A 13,505-nucleotide genomic window follows, 5' to 3' on the forward strand; every position below is an offset into this window, starting at 1 on the left:
TGGGAGTTGTAGGACTTTTTTTCTGTCTAAACATGCATAGGATTGTGCCCTTAACCACTACACTGCACAGACTCTCTGAAAGCAGAAACTGTCAAAAGCAAAACAGGCTGTAAAATTAAAACAGCAAAGACAGCAAAAATAAATCATGGTAAGGCGCCAAGGTGTGTGGCTTTGCCATATGATGGCTTTGGCACTTTAGCTCCTTTCCCATCAGCATTCTGTTGCTGCTGCAAGCCTGTGAGACTTAGCTCTCAGGCTTTCAGGGTGCCATCTAGGCTGCAGGACTAGCCTACCACAGCTGACCCAAAGGGCCAATCCTTGCCCACTAGGACCTATATGTCCTATCATCAGAGCTTGCTCCCTCAGTCTGAGTAACTGATGTGAGGGAAGTGTAAATCCAGGCCTTGGATCCCCGTGTTGTTTTGACTCACCCCTGACTTTGGCCCTCTTGTTCCTGGGAATTTGACCCCTGCCTGTTTTGGACCTTAGAGATGCTTCTGGCCCAACTGAAGTAAGCCTTGCTGGGGTGTGACAGTAATCTAGTTAAAAACATCGAACAATAAGGATATTTTACCTGGTGCCTTAAAGTTAACAGAACAAGTTCCAACCGAGTGTTCCTAGGGAAAATGTTCCACAACTGGGGCACCACCACTGAAAAGACACTGTCTCTAAGTCACCATCTGCCTAACCTCAGAGGGCGGAGACATATGGAGAAGGGTCTTTGGTAAAGATCTTGAAGAACGGGCAGGTTCATAGGGGAGCAGATGTTCTTTAGATATCCTTGTCTCAAGCCAGAAGTCTACTTATACATTTCTAACAATGTTGACAGAAAAGTCTGTAGTATAACTGGTCTTCAACCATCGAATTCTTTAGAACTCAACTACAGACTCCTAGACTTGTCCTCTGCAACCCCAGAGGGCAGGACTAGGTCTAATGGGCTTAGGGTACAGGAGGACAGATTTTTGTTGAGCATTAAGGAAGCATTCCTATATACAGTTACCTGAAGGTAAGCCTCATTGAACATAGTGGGATTTATTTCTGAGTAGACTTGCATTGGATTGCATTGTAAGAGACACCTCTTGAAGTTCTATAATGAAACCAAGTATCTAGAGGGGTGGTGGACTCTTGCTGGCTGGAGGTCTTCAAGCAGAAGCTGAACAGCCAGCTACTGGACACACTCTGCCTCTAGATTTCCTGCACTGAGCATTGGGTTGGAACCAACGTTAAGCCTTGAATTATTTTTAATGTAAGTACTTACTAGGGCCAGCCCTTTCATTGGGCAGAATGAGGTAGTCACCTCAGACAACAAATCTTGGGAGATAGGGAGCAGACAGAGCTTTGTATGTCATACAGCCTGCCCGGGCCCCCTAAACTAAGACACTGCTGTACTCAGGATGTGGTGAAGCAGTCTTCCCCAACCTGGTGCCCTCCAGATGTGTTGGACTGCAGCTCCCATAATTTGCAGCCAGCAAGCCATTGGCCATGCTGGGTGGGAATTATGGGAGCTGCAATCCAACACATCTGGAGGGTGCCAGGTTGGGGAAGGCTGTGGTGAAGGAAGCTAATCCATCACTAGTATTGAAGTAAGATTCAACTGCCAGTCCAGTTGGCTTCTGTATACTGAAGGGGGGGGGGGGCATTTTGTCCTTTGTCTCAGGAAACAAAATGCCATGGGCTGGTCCAAGTACACAATCACAGTGCATGGCAGGGAAGAAGCATTTCTGTTTCTCTCTCAGACACAACATAGAATGCCTCTTCTAAGAGGAGATGTGTGTAAGCATCACTTAGAAGCAAAAGGTGAGCTTTTTTCCTTCAGAATTAGTTTTCCCACATGCTTCTGTAAATGCAGATTTAACTAATCAGTTGATTGAAACCCCTATGAATACCCAAACTAGATTTCTTTAACTCAGTGATAGCATTAATTTATTTATTTTAAAATGCCAATCTTATTTATTTATGAACATCCATTTTCCAAAACCAATACCATAGCATTGCTATAGCAATACCACCAAAATGAACAGAAGCATCCTAAAATCAGTTCATGTTTTACTTTTATTTTATTCAGCTTCCTCTTTTTTATAGACGTCAACCAGAATTTGTATTACAGTGTTATACGCTATCAGTACTTTCTTAGGCATCTGCTCTTATTGTAAAAAATAAAGAAAGAATAGGATTTGGCACAAGGTGCATCTTCCATACAACAAACCCATCAACAGTGCAATCCTATATGTCTATTTAGAATGGGACTTACTCCCAGTTAAGTGTATATAAGATTGCAGTCTAAAGAATTCGAATATGAATAAATTAGGGGCCAGAGAAAAGTGGCCCTAAAATCAAACGGCAGGTTCTGAAAACGAAAACGTGTCGCAGTCTTAAACACACATCCCACGGAGTAGCTCCCATTGCATTCAGTGGTGTGGAACTTACTTATGTTATGAATAAAATGTGTACCACCATGATGTTACTGGGATCTAAGCCTGTAATTGGAAACATACAGTGAAATCCTATGCATGTTTACTCAGATGTAAATCCTACCGTGCCCAATGGAGCTTACTCTCAAGTAAATGATGCGCATAAGATTGGCGCAATCATTGCTATAAACTCCACTGAAATCAGTAAACATACTTAGCATTACGCTGCAAGTTCCCTTGAAACAAATAAGAGTTTACTTTCAACTAAGTTCACCCTAGGACTGAGGGTGAAAAACACCAATTCAAAAGTAAAGACAACGAAGGATCTTGTAGCACCTTAAAGCCTAAGCAATTTATTCTGGCATAAGCTTTCGTGGACTATAGCCTTCTTCATCAGCTGCAATACTCCATGCATCTGATGAGGTGGGCTATACGGGCCACGAAAGCTCATGACTGAAATGGCTTAGTGTTTAAGGTGCTACAAGACCGTGTTGCAATAACATGGCTCCCCTCTGGAAATCGTTACAGTTTAGAAGTGCGTGTGGGGTGGGGAGGGGGAGAGGGTGAAGCAAATCTGAAAGCGACTCCGGCTCATGAGTCCGCGTGCTAGCAAATGCTTCTTGCGTGCTTTGAAGCTCTCGTGTATGTATCTTGCACTATGTAATCACCAAGAGAAAGCTCCTGGAACTCACTCCTCGGGTTACAATTCAGCGCACGGTAATAGGAGATGCTCTGTTTGCAAGCAACTTTACCAAGTATAGTCTTCCCCCCACACCCCCTAAAAAAGAAATTAGAATATTACAGATGACCGGTCTCTTTCTCTCTTTTTCCTTCGCCTTCCTCCCGCCCCCTCCCTTCATTGCACACCCATCATTCGCTCTTTACGCTCTGTACATCTCTCTCTCTCTCCCTCTCTCTCTCTCACTCACTCACACACACACACACCCCGACCGTCTCATCCACCCTGCGAAGACTTTTGTGCCTGTGCGCAAAAGCTGCTGAACTTTAGGTAAAGGGCAAGGTAAGGGCAAGGCGGCAGCATCCTTCCCGCTGAATGGGCATGTGCAAACCTCGCGCGCACATGCTCACTGGGACCGCGTGAGGAGTTTGGAGGGCACATTTCTTGCAGGGAAGCGAATCGTGCGCTTACCGGGTGCGGACTTTCCCCGCCGGAGCGGCACCGGGCGGCTTTAAACCGCAGGCTCGCTCGCTCGCTCGCTCACTCTCCTCCTCCTCGCGCGCAGGCAGGCGGCTGCGGGGGACAGGGAGCTCGGCGGCGCCAGACGCTCTGCGGCAGCCTGCGGTGAGTGGACGGGACCCCCCCCCCCTCGCTGTTCCCTCCCTCCCTCCGTCCCCTCCCTCTCTGCCCTCCTCGGGTCCTTGATTTTGCGGAGAGGCGCCGGGCGCAGGCTGGCGATGCTGCGCGCGTTGGGCAGCCCGCGAGCGCACTTGTCTGAACGGGAGCGGGGCTGGGGCAAGCCACATTCCCAAGCCGAGGGACGACCCTTGAACCTCCCCCGACAGGACAGGGTTTTGTTTTTTTGTTGGGGGGGGGGTGTGTGGTTACTGCTAGCTTAGACCTTACGTGGGATCACATCTTGCCCCAGCCTGGGTTCTCCTCCCCGCAGCTTTTCTGAGGGGGGAAAGATCGGCATCTTATTCATTTATTTTCTCTCCCTCTAATTTTAAGTGTTACAAATATTTCCCATAAACTTAAATCCCTGTGTGTTTCCAAGTGGCTTTGGGGAGGGCTGTGCGGTGTGTGTGTGGGGAAGCTCTATATATGCTCTCTATCAATGCGGCTTAGAAAGTTGAATGGTTGGTGAATATATCTCTCTTCCTCCCCCCGCCTTGTTTATGTTCACTGGTGGGGCATTCTGTAAAACTTTCGTATCTGTCCACTGGCTGTGGAATTTGACAGATTCACTCTTTCTAGTGATGGCGTTGCACTGGGGGTATGTTGCAAAAGTTTTTTTTAAGTCATCACCTTGTCTGGATAGTTTTTGTTCGCAACATATGGAAAGATTTCTCTGCATGTCGAATGGGTTTGCAGAAGATTTACTAAACCTCTTGCATTACCTTGAGTAGGTGAATATTGATTCACTGTCCTTATTCACTTGTTGAGTATTAATACATGGAATTTTAGGTATTTTGTCAAATGCTTGGGGATATAATGTAGGTATCAGAGAAAAAAGTTTCAGTTGTGTGTGAAAACAGTGCACATAACCCACCAGTGATGATAACAATGGTTCATTTCAGGGAAATTAATATGCCCAGTGAAGGGACAAACGTTCAGTCTCTTACATTATGGATAATTTCATCTTTCTACTTATCTTGGAGAGATCAGTGCTCATAATGTTCTCATTACTTATCATTGTTCCTGTTTTTATATGTTTGGGATGAATATTAATTGGGACTTTAAGAACCGCACTGTAATTTTAAAGGTGTAGGTTACAAATATTATTGATTCTGTAAATGTAGCATCAGTACTAAGGTTACATCTGATTCACTTTTTTTTATGTGTGTACTGTTTAGCGCTTGCCACACAGGGGAACATAAGGTGGTGGTGGTGGGAATCTGTTTAAAAAATAAAAAATAAAGTTGCAAGTGATTGGCAGTTTGCCCATATAATGTTGTGGCTGCTTTTATCAATAAGACTGTAGTATTTAAAGATACCTTTTGTAATATAAACTGTGGATATCATTTCACCTTGGGTTCCAATACTTTAATTCATTTTAGTGTAGTAATAATAATAATTATTATTATTCTTATTATTTGTTCAAGCCTACAGGGAAGATTGAGTTTTGTGTATTCCATCATAATTCAAACTTAATTATATGATGTGGGTTTAATGGACAGAATAAAAAAGTCTCTCTAAAATTAGGGTTTATTACAAACCGGCAATTGATTTACTGTCTCCAGAAGAAAAGTTAGAGCAATTTATACATAATAAGTATGCTTGTGAGTGTGAAATTAAATGCTTGAGCCCAGAGAAGGGCCCCTGAAGGAAATTACTGGTATATAGCTTGCTATGTTTCTTAACTAATCTTTTTTAGATTGATATACTCCTTCTGGATGGAAAACTGAACATTTTAAGTACACGTGGTGTACCAATTAAATGTTCTATTGTTCCATATCAGTTTTGTTTGAAGCAATCTCAGGTGTATGCATCCGTTAACACTCTTAAAGCAATGGGCCAGAACATGGTTGTGGTGTTCAATCTACTTGGTGCAAAGTTTTACAGACAACTTAACTGCATTTGGACAATTCCTAGGAAGTAATATAAATCCAAAGTATGGTGACTCATTTTCATCTGACTTCTGTGAGTTTAGATGCTTCTGTGTGCTGATCCTGACAATTGAGAAGGCATTTTGGAAGATGAAAATGGGTTAAATAGTATATTCTGGTCCTACTTTTCCCTGCATTTTTCTACTGTTTTACTCTAGCAAATTGACTTTCTTTAAGCTGTGCTATACTGCTGGTGCTGCTGCTTTTTAAACCTGCAGCTTTGACCAGCTTTCCTTCCACTCGGACTATAAAATGTGGTGTCTTCTCTCTGAAATTAGTGCATAAGATCCTCAAGTACAGCTATACTTTGAAGACACCAGCTACATTTCAACCACACTCTTGAAATGAGATTTTAAAGCTGGTAACAAACAATAGCATATACTCAGGAGATGCACTCCACACACCAAAGACCTTGCAGAACGTAACTTCAAAGGTATTGTAAATCAAGACTGCTCGGGTCCTAATTACTACTGCATCTGGAAGGTGGTGCTTTTCTTATTTTTATACTTTTGCTATAAGGGTTTTGAAAGGTGGGTCTGGCTGGATGAATCTGTAACATTACTGGATGACTGAAATGCACCAGACCTATTGCTGTAGCAAAAACCAAGACTGAACTTGTAGCTGTTTTGTTAATGATGTAAGCACCAATGTATTTGTATGTCTATTATCTTCTGGAGATTTGCATTACGATGACACCACATTAACATCTGAACATGAATTACTAACCATTTTGCCCCAAAAGGAATAATTTGTTTGAGTGGTAATTAGCATTTTAGCCAAAATGGAAGTTAAGTTGGTGTAAATGTGGCATGAGTTTTCCAGCTGTTTGTCCTGTGTTAGTTTCATAATTAATTTCCACTGAAATGCTTAAAATTAATTTATATATATATGGCTGGAGGAATCCACACATACACACACACACACATATTATATATGTAGTCATTATTTTATCTACATTAATAGTACAATCCTATATGTCTACTCAGAAGTGACTGGCCATCCCTCTGTTTACTGGCATGTTTTGTAATCTGTTGCAGTTCCTATCAAGTTCTCTTCCCCCATTTTCAAAGAATCATAGATTTGGAAGGAGCCATTTAGGCCATCAAGCCCCCCCCCCCCTTCAGTTCAGGAATCTAGTTTTATCTCTGACATATTTTGTTATTGACACATGGATTTTTGTAAGGTATCTCCAACTAGTGAAGCCTGAAGGTACTGATGACTAGTCTTTCCTATAATCTCCTTGTGCAGTACATTCACAGGCACAATTAATTCTCACTTAATGAGAAAATTGTTACCAGAATTTTTTTTTTAAGGAACAGTATTTCAAAGATTTATATCAACTAGAAAACAAAATTGCATCCATGAGAAAATATTTCCCCAACACCCAAAATAAGTTAAAATAATTAAGGATAAATAGTTAACATAACATGTTTCAAGTTAAATACTCTGGGTGAAACTCAGTTAAAATAAGTGCTTTTCAATCACATTGAATTCAGTGGGATAGTTAAGAACTTTCTTAACTCCATCCTGTTGAAATCAGTGGGACTTAAAACTGTGTAACTTTGGCTCATTCATGCCTTTGGTTTTAATGCACAGAGTGTAAACTGTAACCAGATAAAAACCTTACTGTTTTAAGGAAAAACACAAATAGGGATTTACCCTTGAGGTAATTTGGTAGGTTGTAAAGGAATGTTTCAGATACCACCATCTAAGCTGTGTGGATAAGGGGTTGCGGGGGGAATATTTGGTTACTTTTGGGTTTTATCAGTTTATACCTCTAAAATAAAAATATCTACTTTGATGTGAAGGATAACATAGTATTGATCTTAAGTTATATATTTTGCCCTATAAAACCACAAAAGCGGCAGAACAAATTCACCGCCAAGTGTAAATAATTTCAGTTTTGGTTTCACTACTTTGTTACAGCTTGTAGTTGAAAATGCTGTGTAAGTAAATATGAATTTATTACAAGCAGTTCCAAAAATGTGTTTGGATGCATAATTTAGCCAGGCAGTAATATAGCTTGTTTAGGTTTGTGTACTGCGGCTTGTCCTCACCACCCTGAAATGAAGTACGACACCCTCTTCATAGGACCCACCCAAGCAAGAATAAGACTTAGAGCTAAACAGATTCAGAACAATTAAAAGAAATAGCTTTTTCTGTCTCCTCTCTTTTCCTTCCTTCCTTTCTCTATGGAAGAAAAGCTGCCCCAAATTACCTTGGTCCTTGTTTAGATTTATAAGCGCCATAAGTCCATTCAGAAAGCAGTGGAGAAGCGGCCCCCAAAGTGATGAGGACATCTAGTCTTTATCTATAGATCTTAACTCCTCTAATGGTGTTTAACAAACACCCCGTTTTAATCAGGTGAGGATAAATCCCACAATTAGGTGGCAAAGAAATAACGACAGTGCGTATCTCGATGTCTGTACCTTGGGGGCTTGGATTATTCAGCCATTGCAGAAAGGTCCAGAGGCTCTCCTGTAAGGAAAAGAGGAAAAACCATCCTATTTTACTCTCTCGCTTAAATGCATTTTCTTTTTTTTTAAAAGTTATGGGTTGATACAAGGGGAACAGAACTGAATTTTGTTACACTGATGTATGTAGTGGCCAAGTGTTCCCCTTTGGGTTTGGATGCCACACATAACACCTGAGGAAAATACAGTAGATCAGAGGCACTCTTTAAAAAATATCCAGCACCACATGATTTGGGTGGCCTCCTAGAATGTTTTGGGGATGAACCAAAAGATGAGACCCCTTCTCTCTACCTTACCCTTCCTTGAAAAAAAGGAAAGACAAAAGTGCATATACAAAGTATATACATACAATATAGAAATGTGAAAACTTGCTTATGCTAAGCATATATGAGATATTTCCTATAGCTAGAGTTGATTTGCCATTGGACAGCTACACTTTGTCATGGTTGTGCACAATTTATGTGAAGCATACAGGGTTTTTACTGCAATCTCAACAGAATGTGAATAACAAAATTAATGTCAAGGAAAATCAGCACTAAAATGTGATATTTTGTGGGCAAATAGCCCATCTGTTATCACATGAACTGCGTCTTGAATGTGGCGTAGTCTAGCTTGGTTCATCCAGTGTATGCATGCAGTTGTAATTTGTTTCTATTACACAACCATTTATTCTATTTTTATTCATTGCCTTGTAACCAGCCTGCAAGAAGGGAGAGAAGCACGTTTCACAAAGAGAGTAACCAGTGCAATATTTTACAAAATTACAAATGAAATACATATGTTCTATCATTTCTAAATATCGAAAGTTATAGGATCTTGAAATAGTCTTCACTAAACTAGCTTTTGCCATGAAGATTGCCTGTTCAGCAAGTTTTATCCTATTTGCTATCTTATTTAAGTATTTCTTATACTTTTAGTAAATACTTATAGAATAAATACTTATTCTTTAAGTATAGTATTTAAACATGTGTGCGACTTAAATCAAGCAATTGATTTAACCACTTGCTTACCTCTCCCACTGAAATCAATAGGACTTAAAAGTATTTTTAATTCGCATATGCTGGGCCAAAGTTACCTCATGCGGTGCATATGTATGTATGTTTGAAATGCTTATTAAGCTGGTGAGGAGATATACAATCCCAGCACATGCTTATGTGCACTTAGACCCTGTTGAATTCACTGGGTCTTTAGTAAATATAATAGCGCACTGAACTGTGGCCTGTACTTTTAAATACTGACCTCAAAAAAGACTGTTGCAATTAATTTAGTAGTCTAGACAAATCATAAATAGCCAAGCAATACAAAACACTTGATACCATCTTTTTTGTGGGGAGCAACAAATGAACAGACGGGCCCTTCTGATTAAATTACCATCACTAGTGTGCTGCTTTAACTTTTCACACTAGGGGTTCCATATGAACACGTTTATTTAATATCTATGGTGCTACTGTTTCATATTGTACATGTTCTGACTGTTACCACAGAAGCAGTCCTTTCAATTTTACATTGCATACAGAGTGCACGAGACTGTAAGAAATGTCTTCATTTATCGCTTCTGGCCCATTAACTTTACACATTGGTTGATCTAAATAGCTACGCCAGTTTTCTTTCCTATTCACCCATGCATGCTGTGAAAACACTCACAGTCATTGGGTGGGCGGAGAGAATCTTCCACAAGTTGCTTATTATTTCAGTGTCCGTTTATTTCGGACTGGGCCCTTTGTCAATCCCATATTTGGTGGTGGTTTTACAGTTTGCATCCCAAAAGCTTGGGCTAAGCATTGCTGTAAGATGTGGTTTTTTCTTTTTATGTGATAAATCTTACATTTATAAGATTTGTCTTTGGCATTGGGGACATTGGACATTCCATATGGAAAGGTGGGATATAAATATACAAAATAAACAATAAATAATAAAAATACCATCCAAATCCAATAAAATAGAAATCTAAGATCTTACAGCCACGGCAAACAAACATCCTACATATGTATGAGCATTTGCTGTAATGAGATTACAGTAGTTGTGCAGACTCACTGACTCCCACCCCCTTAAATCTTCCTTAAGATTCTAGATTTGACATCGGGCATGTTAAGGCAGATGAATGTTTAGGTATATGTTCATGTTTCACTGGTAATTCATTAAACCTGAATGGATACAGGAACAGTCTCTAAGGACAAGATATAACACTGGATAGGTCAGATAATAGCTAGTAAAATCACCTATGATGTGCTGTTGTATTGTGATGCCAGGGCTAAATGCACATTCCTTGTTTATTAAGTGCACTGAATATTTGATATAAAATATTAGAGATCCCACAGGAAAGTCTCTCCTGAAAAAATGTTAAGAACAATGTTCATACAAAACCAAGCTGTTTGTGACCGACATAGTATGGCACAACCCTCACCCTTCCTCTTATTGTAAAGGCTTAAACCCTTGGTCTTGAAATGTACCTGAAACTTAAATATAGATCTGAAGACTCATAAGACTGGTATGACTATTGGGCAGGATTTTTAAAAAGAAACTGTTTCCATTAGGCAAAAGAGGACACTTTTGTGTTCATCAATATAGGTTAAGAAAATACTACATTGTCAATATCAAAGTCTTTTGAAATACCTTTTCTCCCTCAAGTATATTTAATTAGGGGGTTCTTTTCTTTTCTCTTTTGCCTACTGCAAAGAGAAGTAGCTTTTATCCATTTTCTTTTTCTTTTTTACCCTTCCTTAAGGCAGTAAGTTTGTATACATTGCTGTAGTAAAACAAATGTGAACTAATAGATCAAAAACCAAGAAGATTTTTAAATAAAACTAATATGTTACAACATACAAAAGAAATAAATTTTAACCAGCATACACCATACTTGTAGAATCTGCCTCCGGCAATAATGTTATTAAATGGGTGGGACAGAAAGTGTGTGATCACTGCTCCTATTAAGCTTACTTAATTGCTTGATTTACAGTATAATTCAGAAATAAATGTTTAGAACCAATCAGATCTCAGCTTTACTATTATTCAGACAAAGGATGTAAGCCGGACATTCTTTTGGAGGACATTAGACTTGGAATGCTAATCTTTAAAACTGTGAATTGTGTTTCCCCCCATGATTTTAATATGGGAGAGGGGAGTGACACAAGTTCTAGTTCTATTCACAGAAATGGAGAATCTTATGCATTCTTGACATAAAATGCAGCTTGTTCGTGTCTTTAATGCGGTATGGCTTGATATGAGATGATCCATGGTACGTTTTTAGGAATACCACAAGGAACCATATATACTCTCATGTAAGAAACAAAATGCTTACTAAAGTTGTATAAGTAAAACTGGTGTGAAAATGAACAATAAATAACTGATTTTAAAATGCAGGGTTTTTTTCTCTTAACCATGGTCCCTTCTCTTTCTGTAAAAAATTATTACTTTGTTTCAAATGGCATTGATGATCCTATGTCTGTTTTTAGCAAAACAGGCGTCTTTCATGCATTTACATTTATAACAGGAAAAATGGGTGCCATATTTTGGAAGGAGTCAAAATAGATAATTATATTGGACACTGAGTTCTCTTGGGTCTTCTACAATTTGTGTGCGTGTCTAGGTTGTAAGAACAGAGTAGTTACTCCAAAATGTGTTGGATGGTCATATGTGCTAAATGCTTAAATATGCATAGCAGAGATTGGAAAAATCAAAATTAAAACCATTAGCAAAAACATGTCCATGCTTGAATTGTCTATGTAGTTAGCTCAGCCGTTGTGAAATGCATAGCTCTTTAAATTCATCTGTGTGTCTCTGTGTTTGCCGAAGTCGGACTGAATTAAACCATATGTGATGATTAACAGGGAAGGGAAAATAAGGTATAATCAGGGGTGCAGAATCTGTGTCCTGTCAGATGTTGGACTACAACTCCTATCAGCCTCAGCCTGCATGGCCAGTGACCAGGAATGATGGGAATTGTAGCCCAACAACCCCTTGGGCCACAGGTTCTCCGCCTCTGGTATAAACTGGTTGAAAGGGCTCATTTCCATTGTTGATTGATTGATCGATTGATTGGTTTCATCTCTATACTACCCAATAGCTGAAGCTCTCTAGCACTATGTTCCCAGAATACATAGTCCTTGGTGTGTTCCAGAGTAGGCTCTGACTAGACAAGAGTGCGAGCACAGCAGGAGCAGCAACAGCAGCACTTTTCAGACTCGCCCGTGGCAGTGGTGGTGATGAATTTCCCATGGTGCAATCTCCTGTGGCTGCAAGAAGTGTGTGAATCCCAGAACCACTTGACTTGGGCCAGTCACATGAGCTTTACCACTCATTTGTTGCCTTTCATATGGTCCTGTTCTCTCTTTCTCCTGCACACACTCTCTCACACTCTCTCTCTCCAAATGCTTGGGATTACTCCATGTGGAAATGTCTCCCACCCTAGTAAGAGGATGCATGCCCTACTCCACTCTGGTGCAGCAGTGCCACTCTGGGACCCTTACAGGCATTGGTGTAGGCAGAGAAGCTGAACGAAACAGAACCACAGCTGGTCCCATATGCAGCATCCTAGGGGCTTTGGTTGCTTCACAGGGCCAGAGATTGATATTTTTGTTTTTAAAGTAAAGCTTTTGCCTAGCAAGTAGGGCAGAACTGGCTGGCCTGTTTTGTATCTACTCTAGGTTGACTAGACATGCAAGTTGGCAGGCTCTCCCACCACAGTGCTACACAGCGTTCCATCCACCCCTCATCATCCTTTCTGGCTTAAAACTCTGCCCTGGACTCGTGTCCTCTGGTCAGCTTATGGGATCCTGTTCAGAGTGCTACAACTTTATGAAACTAGGCTGTTGACTACAAAAAACAGCTTCCTTGATTGCAGTACCCACCTGTTGGAACTCTCTCCTATTCGAAACTCACCAGGTTTCCTTAGGGGAAAGAGTTCATTGTTGGTCTTCAGAATGTCAGTCAAGATGTTTCTCTTATTATTTTAGAAAGTGTTTGGTAAGCTGACGTTTCAGGATGGGTTTTTTACTGCAGCTTTATTGACTTCATTGTTCCGTGACAGGAACTAACCAATTGCCCAGAAGCATGCTTAGCATGCAGACCCCCCCCCCCCAACCAGGTCAATAAATTCAAACAGCCTTCCTCAACCTGGAGCCCTCTATATGTATTGGACTACAGCTCCCATCATCCCCACCCAGCATGGATGAGAGTTGTAGTCCAACACATCTTGAGGGCAGCAGGTTGGGGAAGACTGCATTAAAAGGATCTCCAGTAGAATGGCTGGGAAAAAGATATCTAAGGGTTGGATCCAGATTTACTCATGCTTAGAGTAAGCCCATTGAAATCAATGGGACTTAAATTACTCCCA

The 13,505-nt window shown here is 40.5% G+C and overlaps 1 protein-coding gene across 3 annotated transcripts in view; it reads left to right on the top strand.

Moving 5' to 3' along the window:
- The first annotated feature begins 3,014 nt into the window (after positions 1 to 3,014).
- EYA2 (EYA transcriptional coactivator and phosphatase 2) overlaps positions 3,015 to 13,505 on the top strand; it is a 203,797-nt gene continuing 193,306 nt past the window's right edge. The window contains exon 1 of one of the 3 annotated variants that reach the window (XM_084854031.1): positions 3,015 to 3,128. The gene's annotated coding sequence lies outside the window, so the exon portion shown is untranslated. Of the gene's footprint in view, positions 3,129 to 3,319; positions 3,715 to 13,505 lie in introns of those variants that run through there. The other 2 variants (XM_084854032.1, XM_084854030.1) reach the window with 2 other exon arrangements.

Source organism: Heloderma suspectum, chromosome 4, assembly GCF_057233095.1.
Source record: "Heloderma suspectum isolate Gila_16-S chromosome 4, 16-S_ref, whole genome shotgun sequence".
Lineage (NCBI taxonomy): Eukaryota > Metazoa > Chordata > Lepidosauria > Squamata > Helodermatidae > Heloderma > Heloderma suspectum.